The following is a 15,646-nucleotide window of genomic DNA, read 5'->3' on the forward strand; positions in this document are numbered from 1 at the left end:
AGAGAATGGGGTTGAGAGAGATAATAAACCAGCCATGATGAAAATTTTAACTAACTTACTTCCTATCTTATTTTTACTACAATCACTTCAGCAACCCACCCAGTACTCACCTTTAAGCACTCTTCATCTAATGTTCTCGACATTTATTGCCTATTAATTTATTATTATTTATTTTTGTATTTGCAGTTTATTCTCTTCTGCACTCTGGTTGAACACCCAAATTGGACAGTCTTTCACTGATTCTGTCATGGTTATCTTTCTGTTGATTTGTGGAGTATTATGCCTGCAAGAAAATGAATCTCCGAGTAGTTTATGGTGACACATATGTACTTTCATAACAAATTTACTTTGAACTTTGAAAGGCAAAGTGAAAGTCAAAACAATTTTTTAATAAAACTATACTTACCCTGAGATTCATTTTCTTACAGACATTTGCAGGAAAATAGAGAAATACAATAGAATTTATGAAAATGTGCTAAAGAAGACAAAGTGCAAATAATAAAAGAAGATAAATCAATAATATTGAGAACATGAATTGTTGAGTCTCTGAATGAGAGTCTTGGCCAATGGTGCCTACGGCATCATTAACAACTCGCATACGCATGATGCAATTACCCAGAACTGCATTGGACCACTTCCAGGTACTCCACCAAATCAAACAGCATCCGGATCAAGACCCTAGAACGGCATTGTGACACCTCCCCACTCACTTACTACAGTAGGTTATCAGGGCAGTGCACAACCCCTTTCCAAAAGGAAAATGACCTCACCACAGATGCCCAAACTCTGTAAAGGTATAAAACAACTTGTTCATAGTAAATGAATGTACACAGCTGAATCTAAAATTTCAATGCCTGCATCAATATCACAAGGAATATGATTGCAATAAGTGTGGAACCATCCAAACCTTGCCAAGGCATCAATGATGTTACTGTATGTACACAAGTACCCTTGTCTCAAAGAAACAGTCCAAATGTTAAAAGGCCTGAATAGGTTAGATATGGCAAAGTTATTTCCTGTGGTACGGGAGTCCAAGACAAGAGGGAACAACTTCAGGAAAAAAGGACATCGTTTTAGAACTCAGATGCAGAGAACTTACTTTATTCAGAGGGTGGTAAATCTATGGAATTTGTTGCCACGAATGGCTGTGGAGGCCAAGTCATTGGGTTTATTTTAGGCAGAGATAGATAGGTTTTTGATTAGCCAGGGTATGGGGTGAAGGCAGGGGAGTGGGGATGACTGGAAGAATTGGATCAGCCCGTGATTGAATGGTGGACCAGACTTGATGGGCCGAATGGCCTACTTCTGTTCCTATATCTTATGGTCTTTCCAAGGTGGATCAGAGTAATGTGTTTAGTACACGAGTAACCTTGTCTTTCCAGGAGGGGCAGAGGAATGTGGTTTAGAAACATAGAAAACCTACAGCACAATACAGGCCCTTCGGCCCACAAAGCTGTGCTGAACTTGTCCTGACCTTAGAAATTACCTAGGGTTACCCATAGTCCTCTATTTTTCTAAGCTCCATGTACCTATCCAGGAGTCTCTTAAAATACCCTATTGTATTCGCCTCCACCACTATTGCCAGCAACCCATTCCATGCACTCACCACTCTGTGTAAAAAACTTACCCCTGACATCTCCTCTGTATCTACTCCCCAGCACCTTAAAACTCTGGCCTCTCGTGCTAGCCATTTCAGCACTGGGGAAAAAGCCTCTGACTATCTACACAATCAATGCCTCTCATCATCTTATACACCCTTATCAGGTCACCTCTCATCCTCCGTCACTCCAAGGAGAAAAGGCCAAGTTCACTCAACCATGTTTGTAGACTAGTATCTTGTCTTTCCAAGGTGGGATAGACAAATGTGGTTTGCACACGAGTACTATTATCCTACTGAGTTGATCACAGAAATATGGTTTGTACACGAGTTCCCTTGCTTTTTCTGAGGTGGGGCAGAGAAATGTTTGCACACGAGTACCTTTGTCTTTTAGAGTTGGATCAGAGAAATGAGATCTGTGCATGAGCACCTAGTCTTTCCAATGTGGATTCTAGAAACGTGATTTTTACCCGAGTACTGTTGCCCTTCCGAGGTGGTGCAGAAAAATGTGGTTTGTGCATGAGTACCCTTCTCTCTCCAAGATGGGGCAGAGAAATGTGGCTTGCACATAAGTACTATTACCCTTCTGAGGTGATTAGAGAAATGCAGTTTGTACATGAGTTCCCTTGCTTTTTCTGAGGTGGGGCAGAGAAATATGGTTTGCACACGAGCACCCTTGTCTTTCCAAGATGGATCAAGAAATGTGATTTGTACACGAGCACCCTTGTCTTTCCAAGATCATGCCGAGAAATGTGGTTTGTACACAAGTACTGTTGGCCTTGGGGTGGGGCAGAAAATGTGGCTTGCACACCAGTACAATTGCTCAGAAGGCGATCAGTAAAAGGTAGTTTGTAAACAAGAACCTTTGTCTTTCCACAGTGGATCAGAGAAATGTGGTTTGTACAGAGTATTATTGCCCTTCTGAGGTGAACAGAGAAATGTGGTTTGTTCATGAGTACCCTTCACCTTTCCAAGGTGAGGTAGAGAGATGTGGTTTGCACACAAGTACCCTTGTCTTTCCAAGGTGGATCAGAGAAATATGGTTTGTACACGAGTACTGTTGCCCTTCTGAAATGCAGTAGGATCATTTTATGATTCTCTATAAAATATGATCAAGTAGTAACTGCAATAATTAACCTCCTTTAAGAAATAAAAACCCAGCAAACCCCTGACATGAGAAGGTGCCAACACTTGTCCCTTAGATTCATTTATTTACTAAAATGTACAGTAAAATGTGTAATCTGCGCTAAAACAACCAGCACAAACTAAGGATGAGCTGGGGGCAGCCCTCATGTTGCCATACATTCCAGTGCCAACACAGCATGTCCACCATTTTTGGAGAACAACACAAGCAGCAATAGCAACAGCAACAAAAAAAAACCCCACTCACCCACTTCCTTCTTACCCACCCAAACACCGACAATTCTCCAAAACCAGGACAGGCCTTCTCCATGTCTTCGGCCTCGTTCATCAATCTACTAAGCACACATCTATCGTTGAGGAAAAGCTCCTTAAAGAGACCATATGATCTCAAGGCCATTGGCAATGTTCTGTGGATTAGAGGGATTTTTGACATCAATCCTGCAACATGCAGAGCCAAAACTAACACTGGCTGCAGATACACTAGCAACAATATTTTTTTCAGAAGTTGAATGTCCAACTCAGCCGCAACGAGCTCACGCTGCCCAGCAACCCACCTACTTAACCCTATCCTAATCATAGGACAACTTACAATGGCCAATTAACCTATTAACTGGTACTTCTTTGGTCTGTAGGAGGAAACCACAGCACTCAGAGGAAACCCGTGTGCTTACAGGAAAGATGGACAAACTTCTTACAGAGAACACTGTAATTGAACTTCGAACTCCAATGCTCCGAAATGTAATAGTGTTACGTTAACCACCGGGCTATTGTGGCACCCTCGTTTGATTTATTTTGCTAGACAGTTTAAGACAGCCTTTTTCACACAAGATACACATTCAAAGTAATTCAAAGTAAATAATAATATTTACTTGTTGTTACTTTTCATGCCTTGAGGCACACTGAGCGGCATTTTTGCCGTTTCCATAGCATCTGTCTTTTCGAGGCCCATGTTGTTAGCTGGATGCTCAACCCAGCACAGATGGAAAATGTACAAGGAGCCGGCCAGATTCAAACCCAGGACCACTCACTTCGAAGTCCAGTGCAGATGCCACTACACCATTGGCCCGCATAGTGTTTACTTGCACGAGGATCATTTATTATATAAATACTTTACATGTGTATATCTACATAAATACAACTGTACAATAATGAGGCATTTAGTGTAAGGCTTTACAGCACCAGTAATCTTTCTTCTTTAACTGCAGTACAACAAACTTGTTAAAAACCTTTTTCCAGACATTTAGAAATATGTAATCAGGAACATTGAAAACCAATTAAAATTGTGAGAAAAAAACAAAAAATTATAAATGCAATTTAAACAGATTTTGTTGTTAAACAGTTAACTAATAATTAGGATGCTAATCAACGTCCCCTACTCTCCTTCAAATAGGGGTTACTACAGGGTAAATAGGGCGACACGTAGTGGTTAGTGTTACAGTTTGCACATTTTACTCATGACTGCATGGGTTTCTCTAGGTGCTCTGGCTTCCTCCCGTATTCCAAAGAGGTACAAGTTAGGGTTAAATAAGTTGTGTGCATGCTATGTTGGTGCTGGAACATGGTGACACTTGCAGGCTGCCCTCAGGACATTCTTGGACCCATGTTGGTCATTGACAAAAATGATATATTTCACTGGACCTATGTTTCAATTTACAGTACTGTGCAAAAATCTTTTTAGTTCCTCTCTGCGCCTTCTTGGTGCATCAGGTGGCAACCTTGCTGTTTCTTTAGCATCTGTCTGTTTATTTACGAGGTCAATTTGCTAGCTCAACGCCCAACCCAGCACAGATGGAAAGCATGCCAGGAGCCAGAAGGATTCAAACCCAGGACCACTCGTCTCCATGTCCAGTGCAGATGCCACTACACCACCAGTCGGCTAATGTGCAAAAGTCTTAAGCACGTGTATATATATTAGCTAAGCTGCCTAAGACTTTTGCACAGTACTGTAGTAATTTTACGCATTGCACTCTATTGCTGCCACAAAAAAAAACAAATTTCATGACCAATGTGAGTGATGATAAATCTGATTCTGATATGGGTCTCTAATGTGGACTGAGAGTGGGAAGAGGGCAGGGGGAGGAATCATGGTTTAGAAAAGGGGAACGGAGAGGGACATCCAGAGAGACATCCTGTAATGATAAATAAACCAATTGTTTGGAATCAAATAATCTTACCTGGTGTTTCAAGTCTGGGTGTGCCTACATTTGTGCCACCCCTCCACCCCGGCATTGCTTCTCTGCCAGCTGTTCCACACCCCTCCTGTGGCGCTCCACTCTTGCCATTCCCAATATCCTTTGTTCCCGCCAAATTTACATACTCGCTCTCCGCTCCACGTTGACTAATACAGTACTCTTGTTTTATATATTTGCCTCAGACCTTTGCACAGTATGGTACACGTGACAAATAAAGCTCATCTTTAATCTCCACACATCAGGCTGATCAGCCCTTGTTTTAACTTCCTCTCCAAGAAGCAGGATTACATGCTCAGTTCCCAAAGAGGATCAGCATGTGTAATTTTATGGTTCAGAAGCTCGACTCCTGTCATAGCATCACACTGACCTTTCACATCGGATGGGAGAGTTAGTCAGAATGTTTATTGGCTCACCATACGCATTTTGCCAGCATTCCTCAAGGATCATACAAGATTAAATTATCTGAGAAAATGCAAGAACTATAAAAAAGCCATAAACATTACAGTCAATACAGGAACAGGCGAGTGCATTACATCAGTTACTCCGTCAAATTAATTCAATTTGCAGTATCTTAAATTTTCCTTCCTTGGGAAACAGATATACTATATTTTACCTTATTGTCTTTTCAAAATGACATGTCAGTATAACATGAGGAAAGCAATCCTATAATGAAGAGAAAGTTTTTTAGAAAATCACAGGATACAGGGGGCTTCAGATTTCTGCTTCAGAAATAAAAGACTAATCTTAAACTGATATTTTTAAAACGTTTCTAAAGTTTTTAATTTCATTTTAAGACTTAAGAAATTTTAAAAAATCAACAAAGTATTTTGCCCTCAGGTTTTATGCTGGGAAATATTCTGTTGCATTTAGTGATGCAGAGCGCCACTGTAAACTGTTATACTAAAGTGGCCATTTTATTCGGTACATCCGTACTCCTGCTCTTTAATGCCAGTATCTAATCAGCCAATCATGTGACAGCAATTCAATGCATTAAAGCATGCAGACATGGTCAAGAGGTTCAGTTATTGTTCAAATCAAATATCAGAATAGGGAAGAAATGTAATTTAAGTGACTTTTACCATGGAACAATGGTGTCAGATGGGGTGGTATGAATATCTCAGAAACAGCTGATTTACAGGGACTTTCATGCACAGCAGTTTCTAGAGTGTATAGAGAATGGTGCGGAAAACAGAAAACATCCAGTGAGCAGCAGTTCAGTGGGTGAAAATGCCTTGTTAATGAGAAAGTACAGAAGAGATTGGCCTGAATAGCTCAAGCTAACAGGAAGGTGACAGTCACTCAAGTAAGCACGCGTCACAATGGTGGTGTGCAGAAGAGTACCTCTGAGCATAAATGTTGAACCTTATAGAGGATGGGCAACAGCAGCAGACTACGAACATACACTCGGTGGCCTCTTTATTAGGCACCTCCTATAGTTAATAAATTGGCCATTGAGTGTATATATTCCTTATTGATCAGTGAAATTGATAAAGGTTTTGTCAACATGAAGGTGATAGATAAAATTTTTGAATATATGTCATATAAAGCAAACAACCCCTGTCAACATTGTCAGTTGGTTAGCCACTGGATGAATGTAGAGCTGGAGAAAGTTTCTCAATCTGGTTAGTGACTTTTTGATTTTAATGACCTTTAGGGTGGTCACAAAGATGAAAGATTAGCTTTATTTGTCACATGTACAGTACATTAAAATATCGAAACATACACTGAAATACAATGTTTGTGTCAAGTCAAATCAGCGAGGATTGTGCTGTACAGCCCTCAAATGTTGAAACACTTCCAGTGCCAACGCAGCATACCTAGAACTCACTAACCATAACCATATGTGTTTTGAATATGGGAGGAAACTGGAGCACCCGGAGGAAATCCACACGGTCATGAGGAACACATATAAACAATGATGGGAATCAAAACCTGATCGGTGATCACTGCCATCTTAAGGCAACTGCAGTCCCATGCCACCCCTATTAATAATACCTGTCGTATTTTGCTGGTGAAGTCAGTCGATACCAACACAACACAAAGTTGGTAATAAACAGATAGCGCTTTTACGCAGCCTAGAACTAGTAACTGCAAGGAAATATGTCAGAAGTTAGGTCTTGACGATAAAATAAAAATCTGGCAATTAACAAACTTGTTGCTGTAAATGTGAAGTCTCTCTTTCAAAGAGAAAAATGGATTAAATTTACATCAAATTGTATTGGAGTTGACAGGAACATATTAATAAAATTCAAAATGCTGAAGGAACTCAGCAAGTTAGGTGGTATCTATGGAGAGGAATAAAGAGCCACTTTTTTGGACCAGGACACTTTATCATGAAAGGTCTCAGCATGGAATGACAGCTCTTTACAAGTGGCCCGTTTCCAAACATTCGCTTTACAACACCTCGCTTTTACCAAAGACCTACATTAGTTACCTGTTTTCACTAACCAAAGAGTTTTTGCTTTTACAAAAAAAGGCAGCTTGCGCTCCGAGCAGCCAATGTCCTACCTCGGAACTGCATTCAGCATCAAGCCGCCATAGCTTAAACATGTGCCTGTGAGCATCTGTGCTTTATCTGAATTTATTTTGTGCATCCGTTAGCAAGAAGCGTCCTAAGGTATTGAAAAAGCCTAAGAGAGCTCATAAGGGTGTTATGCTTAACGTAAAACTGGATGTAATTAAGCGTTTTCATTGTGGTTTGCCAGTACCAGCATAATCTCTTACATTTATGCTAACAAAATTATTGATTTAAATTGAACAAAATCTGACAAAATTATCAGCTGATTATGGTCTACAGAGCTCCTTCTGTTCTTTCAAAGACTTGCATTTTTTCTCCTTGTGCACCACAGTTGTTTAGGCAGATGCTCTTCTACAATCTTCCTTCTGAGAAAACAAAACTTACTGATACCAGCCAGTCAACTTCAACTACTGAAAGCAGAAGTGGAGAAACGTACAGAAGACTCAGCTACATATATCCTTTGCTCCCACCAGATTTACAAAGTCACTCTCTGCACCACAATGACAAATACAGTACTGTGCAAAAGTTCTAGGCACCTGAGCGATATATGTATGTATAATGTTTATATACTCTATGTTTCAGAAACAGGTAAACAACAACGTTATCAAATTGCCAACTGTCTATCAGTACTCTGCGCAGCAAATTAATTGCCAAATGTGCAGAGAAACTCTGTCAGGTCAGCAGAAAAGGTTGCAGTCTACCATCACTGCAGGACTTGTACCTGTATGTGTCCAGGACAAAGAAGCAGGCAGGAAAAGTCACTGTGGACATTACCCACCCGACAAACTGCCTGTCCAAATGTTCCCTTCTAGAAAGTGCAATAAGGCTATTAAAACATAGCCTTCATGCTATTTTATAAGTTCTTCCCCAGGCAGTTAATCTGATCAACTATTCTAGTTACATCCTCCACCCCTCTCTATTACCCCGTCACTGCACTGTAAACATTTTAAACCACTATTATGCTGCTGTTTACATTGTAAATACATATTGGTATTTATGTATTTATGCACATTTTATTCCATGTCTGTACTTTAACCTCATTTTATATGCTTCTTTATTTTATATATTTCTTTAGGCAGTAATGGGTTGATACAGTGAAAAAGAGCTTTAACCAGCGATCACTCAGGACATCGGAAGTTTTGAGAGGAGGGGACTTCAGTCAGGTCCACTGCCCAAGTACAAAAGGCAGCAGAGGGTTGGTACAGTGAGAAAGAGTTTTGACCAGCGACCAATTGGCATTTGCGATTGATTAGCAAGAGCAAATTAAAGGAAGGCAGGGGCAAGTGCTGTGGCCGTCATCTGGGTGGACAGAGTCAGAATGGTGATCTTGAGGCTTTAGCTCTTCGAGGCTTCAACAAAGAGAGGCTTCAATCAGTGAAGGCAAAACAAAAGAAAAGCTCAATGTTAAGTTTTTTTTCCTTCCTTTCTTTACATTTGCTCAGCAAGGACAGTAGAGACACCAGACAGGATAGAGGAATACTCTTGCAGACTATGGGAAGGCAAGGAGACTCCCAGTGTCCCCAACAACTACTGCGAGATGTGCATCCAGCTGCAACTTCTAACAATCCGTGTTAATGAGTTGGAGCTGGAAATGGATGTACTCAGGATTCCCTGAAAGTTAATTTGCCCTTTGAGTCAGTGGTGAGGGAGGCAAATGCAATGTTAGCATTCATTTCAAGAGGACTAGAATATAAAAGCAAGGATGTAATGTTGAGGCTTTATAAAGCACTGGTGAGGCCTCACTTGGAGTATTGTGAGCAGTTTTGGACCCCTTATCTTAGAAAGGATGTGCTGACACTGGACAGGGCTCAAAGGAGGTTCACGAGGATTGAATGGCTTGTCATATGAAGAGCACTTGACAGCTCTGGGCCTGTATTCACTAGAATTCAGAAGAATGAGGGGTGACCTCATCGAATGGTGAAAGCCCTTAATAAAGTGGATGTGAAGAGAATGTTTCCTATGGTTGGAGAGCCTAGGATCTGAGGACACAAGCTCAGAACAGAGGGGCATCCTTTTAGAACGGAGATGAGGATGAATTTCTTTAGCCAGAGAGTGGTAAGTCTGTAGAATTCTTTGCCACAGGCAGCTGTAGTGACCAAGTCTTTATGTATATTTTGGGCAGAGGTTGACAGATTCTTGATTAGTCAGGGCATGAGGGGATACAGGGAGAAGGCAGGAGATTGGGGCGGAGAGGAAAACTGGATCAGCCATGATGAAATGGTGGAGCAGACTCGATGGACCGAATAGCCAAATTCTGCTCTTATGGTCTTTTTTTTCTGTATAATTCTTGATTACTGTTTTCGTTGTATAACATTATCGGGCACCACAGTGGCATAGCAGTTAGTACGACACTATTACAGCTCGGGGCGTCGGAGTTCAGAGTCAAATTCTGACGTTGTCTGTGAGAAATATGTCTGCTCTCTCCATGAACGCATGGGTTTCCTCCAGGTGTTCTGTTTTCTACCCACCTTCCAAAGGTGTACCAGTTAGTAGGCTAGTTGGTCACTGTAAATTGTCCTGTGATTAGGCTAGGGTTAAATTGGTGGGTTGCTGGACGGTGTGGCTCATTGGACAGAGGTGCCTGTTCTGTGATGTTTCTCTAAATAAAATAAATTCCTAATACATGTAAATGTACACGGTGAATAAAGTTGTTCCTAGAAATAAAGCAGACTTCAGAAAACAAATTGATATTACAGAGATGAAAACACTTTGGATCAGTTACAGAAGTTTCAGAAAAACATTTACTTTGGCATCAGATAAAGGATTATAAGTTTCATCATTTAATGACAGAGGTGAAAGATTGATACGTACATTGTTAAATCATGGTTGAATTTGAGAGTCTGGGACCAAATTAATACTTTGCAGAAGTGAATCAAAACATTCAAGGTGTTGGGGAAATACATTAGTATTATAACCAAAGGCTTTTGTCAGGAAATGCTGGAATTATATATCAATATGAATGGAAAGCAAAGGTCGCTACTGCATGCAATTTCAGAATTAGCACAAACACAATAAAATCTGCAGATGCTGGAGGAACTCAGCAGGTCAAGCAGCATCTATGGAAAAGAGTAAACAGTTGATGTTTCGGGCTGAGACCCTTCTTCAGGACTGTTGCTCCAGAATCATCAGTTTCAGTTCAGATTTAGAAATTACTTTTTTTTTTGGCTTGTCTCAGAATCAGGTTTACTATCACTGACATGTCATGAAATTTGTTGTCTATGCAGCAACAGTACAGTGCAATGCATAAATAATTTTTATCAGTTACAGTAAGAGATATATAAAATATAAATAATAGTGCAAAAAGAGAGCAAAACAGTGAGGTAGTGCTCATGGACCATTGAGAAATCTGATGGCGGAGGGGAAGAAGCTAATGGTAATAATGAGAAGACAGCATATCCTGGATCTGAGACTCTTTAATGATGGATGCCACCTTCTTGAGGCACTGCCTTTTAAAGATGTTCTCGATGGTGGAAAGGCCAGTGCCATGATGAAGTTGGCTGAGTCTGCAATTCTATGCAGCTTGTTCCGATCCTGTGCATTGGAGCCTTCATACCAGGCTGTGCAACCAGTCAGAATGCTCTCTGTAGAAATGTGCTAGAGTCTTTGGTGGCCTACGTAATCTTTTCAAATCCCTAATAAATTATAGCTGGTGGTGTCTAAATTATTTAAAAGAACCTTAACAAAAACTAAAGCCAAATGCAGAAAGTACCTGCTGTCAGGAAGGACATAGAATCTATTGGACAACCATCTCCACAGACCCAAGACAACATTATTGCTTCATAGGTCAACCAGAGCAGATAGAGTGAGACCCTTCACCTGCCTTGGAGTTCACCAAATTATTTGAAACATTCCATTCAGAAAAGCCTGCTTCAAATGACAGGCCATTTATTCCTCAACCTATAAATCAAAATCATCTGACTGACTTACATGTAGGAACTAGTGTGCAAATGCAACAACTCTGATTGTAGTTCAGTTGCTGTGAAACAATGAGGTGTGCTAGGGAAGAAGCAAAACGGAGTAAAAGAAACAAGGCAACTAGAATGAAAGAAAGATTAAATTATGCACAGATCCCTAAACAAGCAGTGAAAAAATGACTATGCCCTAGAGTTAGAGAGAGAAATGTTGGGGAAGTTCTCTAATTCTTTTTAAAATTAGCTTTCCAGCATTTTAGAAGGGATGTCAGAGGTAAGCTTTTTCACATAGAGTAGCGACCGCTTGGACCGTGCTTTCCAGGGGTGGTGTTAGAGGCAGATATATTAGAGCAGCAGTTCCCAACCTGGGGACCACAAACCCCTTGTGTAATGGTATTGGTCCATGGCATAAAAAAGGTTGGGAGCTCCTGCATTAGGGGCATTTACAGGACTCTTAGGTAGGCCACATGGATGATAGACAAATGGAGGGCTATGCAAGAGTTAAGTGTTAGACTGAACTTGGAGTAGGTTAAAAGGTCGGCAAAATATTGTGGGCTGCAGGGCTTGTACTGTGCTATGTTTTATAAACCTTGAAACAGAAAACAATACCTTAGAAATGTTACAAATTACATACACTTTTATGATCCTAAAAGAGATTTATTGTATCAGCTTTAGAAAGACAGACCTTCCAAAGCAAATGATGAGAAGAGCTTGGAACTCAAGTAATGTTTAGCTTAATTGTAAAAGTGCCTCCACAGCAAAATGAGGCAAACAATATCCTTGAAGTAGAAGTACAGTTTCCACAACTGGAAACCAGAAGAGATATTAAGTTAACCATAAAAGTGCATCTTGGCAGTTTTAATAGAAGGGATGCAGAGCTAACAAAGCAGCAACAAACAGAACATTGGGTCAAACTGTAATTAAATTTATAACCAATTAACATTTTGAAGATCACAGTAAAATTGCTTTACATTGTCCAAATATATTTAATATATTTATTCTACTCATAGTATACTGTGGGAACATGCTAAGGAGGTCCGACAACTAATTACTACAGCTGAATGTCATCTTGTACAAATGGAGAAGTAGTTGCAATGTTCAATTAACTGAGTGTCAAACAACATCTTCAATATTAGACCTTACGACAGAGGAGCAGAATTGGACCATTCAGTCCATCACATTTGCTCTGCCATTCTATCATGGCTAATTTAATTTTCCCTCTCAACGCCTTCTCCCCAGAAACTTTCATACCTTTTCTAATTAAATACCTATCAACGTCTGCTTGAAATTACTCAATGACTTGGCCCCACAGCAGTCTGGGGCAATGAATTCCACAGATACACCACCTTCTGGCTGAAGAAGTTTCTCCTCATCTCTGTTCTAAAGGGACACCACTCTACTCTGATGCTGTGCCCTCAGGTCCTAGGCTCTCCCACTATAGGAAACATCCCTCAAAGTCCACTCAATTTCTGTTAAAGATAGAGCTCTATACTTAATACAGTACCAGAAGTATAGTTTTCTCCACACTTCTGCAAATATTTTGTTACGCCATTATTATAAGATCAAATGTACGAAGGTGACAGATGAGGGAGCAATTTCTGAAGCATCTTGGTTAATGAACAATGTCCTTACTTGGAGCCTATCATTAATCAACAACACTCCACAATTACATCAGAAGTTTCCCATGCCAAACACGGCCATAAAGATATCAATCTGAGCAAATATTCAAACCTACCCAGGTCATAAAAGTAGTGGATAAACTGAAATATTTTACAGTTAATCAAATATTCCAAAATCATTGAGTTAAAGAATGGGCTACTGTGAGAAATGGATTTCAAACAAAAGATAATTTCAAGATGCATAGACACAGGCATATAAACAGGTTCATCATCCCAGCTTGTCCATGTTAATGAAGATGCCCATATAAGCTAATCCCATATGCCTGCATTTGGTCCATATCCCTCTGAATCAGGGGTTCCCAATCTCTTTTATGCCAAGGACCTCTACCATCAACTGAGGGGTCTGTGGACTGCAGGTTGGGACTCTCTGCTCTAAATGTTACCTATCCATGTACAAGTCCAAATGCGTTTTACGGTTTGTAAATGCACCTCCTCCACCACTCCTGGCAGCTCAATCAACACCTTCTGTGTGTAAAAGCTTGTCCCCAAGGTGCTCTTTAAATAATCTATGCTCTCTTTAGGCTTTCCTACTGTGGGAAAAATTACACTGTCTATGCTCCTTATAATTTAATTTGCAAATTATCCCCAGTGCAAGTGAGTGGTTTGAGAATCAGGGTTAGTGTGTTGGGAACTTGAGAAAGAATCCTTACAGGGATACAAATGGATGTAGATTAGCGTAGTTTCTTACACGTACATCAAAACATGCAGTGAAATGTGTCAATGACCAGCACAGTCTGGGGACGCACTGGGGGCAGCCCACATGCTGCTGCTGCCAACATGTCATGCCCACAACTTACTAACCCGAACTGTACATCTTTGGAATGTGAGAGGAAACCCAAGCAGACATGGAGAAAACGTAAAAAATCCTTACAGATAGTGGTGGGAATTGAATCCAGGTCATTAGTGCCGTAAAACGTTACATGCCCACCAGGTCGAAGGGAACTGACATGACAGCTCTGAAAGTTGGCATGGACTCAATGAAATATCAAAGACTTCTAAAATTGTAAGGAAATCTGGAAAATGTTAAAAATGATGAAGAAAATCACCATCTTGCCCTTTGAGTATGGCTTCATTCTGATTAAGGAAAAATATTTCACCATTAAGGAATGGAGGGTTATGGGCTGAGTGCAGGTCGGTGGGACTAGGTAAGAGTAAGTATTCAGCACGGACTAGAAGGGCCGAGATGGCCTGTTTCCATACTGTAATTGTTATATGTTACATGGTTATATTCAGATTTGGAAAATTTTAATTGGATAGACATGCTGCAAAGTACAACTTGAACAAATGAGTGTTCCACTGGCCCTGCGTCCAGCAATCAATGGCTCTGGAGTCACAATGGCTGAGTAAAAAGGTTAATCAAATCTTCCTTGGTCATTAACCAAAATATACTTCAAGATCTTTGGGTCATTACTCCTTTCAACCTAAGATACAAAACTACATCTTGCTTCTGTCCCATCTGGCTGTCATTTGATTCCCCATTACCCTTCACAGTTCACTTGGACCCATAGAGCCCACCTGGAATCAGGGAGTCAAAAGGTGAGAGACCCAGACAGGTGTTGTACACAAGTCTGCTTTTCCACACCCCCTATCCAGATCCAGATTCAGCTGGGTACTGTACTGAGGGCACTGATCCATCGCTGCAAAACACTGGTCCACTGGTCCACCATAATATCTTAAACAGAGCTGGAACAGCCACACTGGCGGTAAGATTCATCCTCCCAGATTTTCTACTTGTTATAGAATGGCACATGTATGTACCTAAACTTCGAGGTAAAACTATTATTAGGAATCAAAATGACTATTGATCTTGGACAGATAGGAAGGATCTGCCCATAAGAGGAAGGCGAAACATGGTAAACATTTCAAATTGTAGAACTGAGAAGGAAAGACTCTCATTGGCTCTGATATCTAATGCCAGATTTAGAACATAGAACAAAGTTCAAAGTAAATTTTACTATCGAAGTTCATATGTCACCATATACAATCCTGAGATTCATTTTCTTGTGGACATATCAAATCTGTAGAACAATAACTATAACAGGATCAATGAAAGACCGCCCTACTAAGGCATTCCACCAGTGTGCAGAAGACAACAAACTGTGTAAGTGCAAAAAGAAGAAACAATAATAATAAATAAAAAAGCAAAAAATATCGAGAACATAAGACGAAGAGTGTTTGGAAGTGAGTCCGTTGGCTGTGGGAACATCTCAATGGATGGGCAAGTGAGTGTAGTTATCCCCTTTTGTTCAAGAGCCTGATGGCTGAGGGATAATAACTGTTCCTGAACCTGGTGGTATGGGTCTTGAGGCTCCTGTACCTTCTTCCTGATGGCAGCAGCAAGAAGAGAACATGTTCTGGGTGGTGGAGTTCCTGATGATGGATGCTGCTGTCCTGTGACAGCACTTCATGTAGATGTGCTCAATGGTGGGGAGGGCTTTACCTGTGATGGACTGGGCCATATCCACTACCTTTTGTATGATTTTCCGTACAAGGGCATTGGTGTTTCCATACCAGGCCATAATGCAAACAGTTAATATAGTCTCCACTACACATGTATAGAAGTCTGTCAAAGTTTTACATGTCATGCCCAATCTCCACAAACTCTT

At 40.5% G+C, this 15,646-nt stretch overlaps 1 protein-coding gene across 1 annotated transcript in view; it reads right to left on the reverse strand.

The window, feature by feature from the left end:
* LOC132385210 (sorting nexin-19-like) overlaps positions 1-15,646 on the reverse strand; it is a 196,741-nt gene that overhangs the window by 26,163 nt on the left and 154,932 nt on the right. The gene's annotated exons all lie outside the window — the stretch shown is intronic.

This window comes from Hypanus sabinus, chromosome X2, assembly GCF_030144855.1.
Source record: "Hypanus sabinus isolate sHypSab1 chromosome X2, sHypSab1.hap1, whole genome shotgun sequence".
Classification (NCBI taxonomy): domain Eukaryota; kingdom Metazoa; phylum Chordata; class Chondrichthyes; order Myliobatiformes; family Dasyatidae; genus Hypanus; species Hypanus sabinus.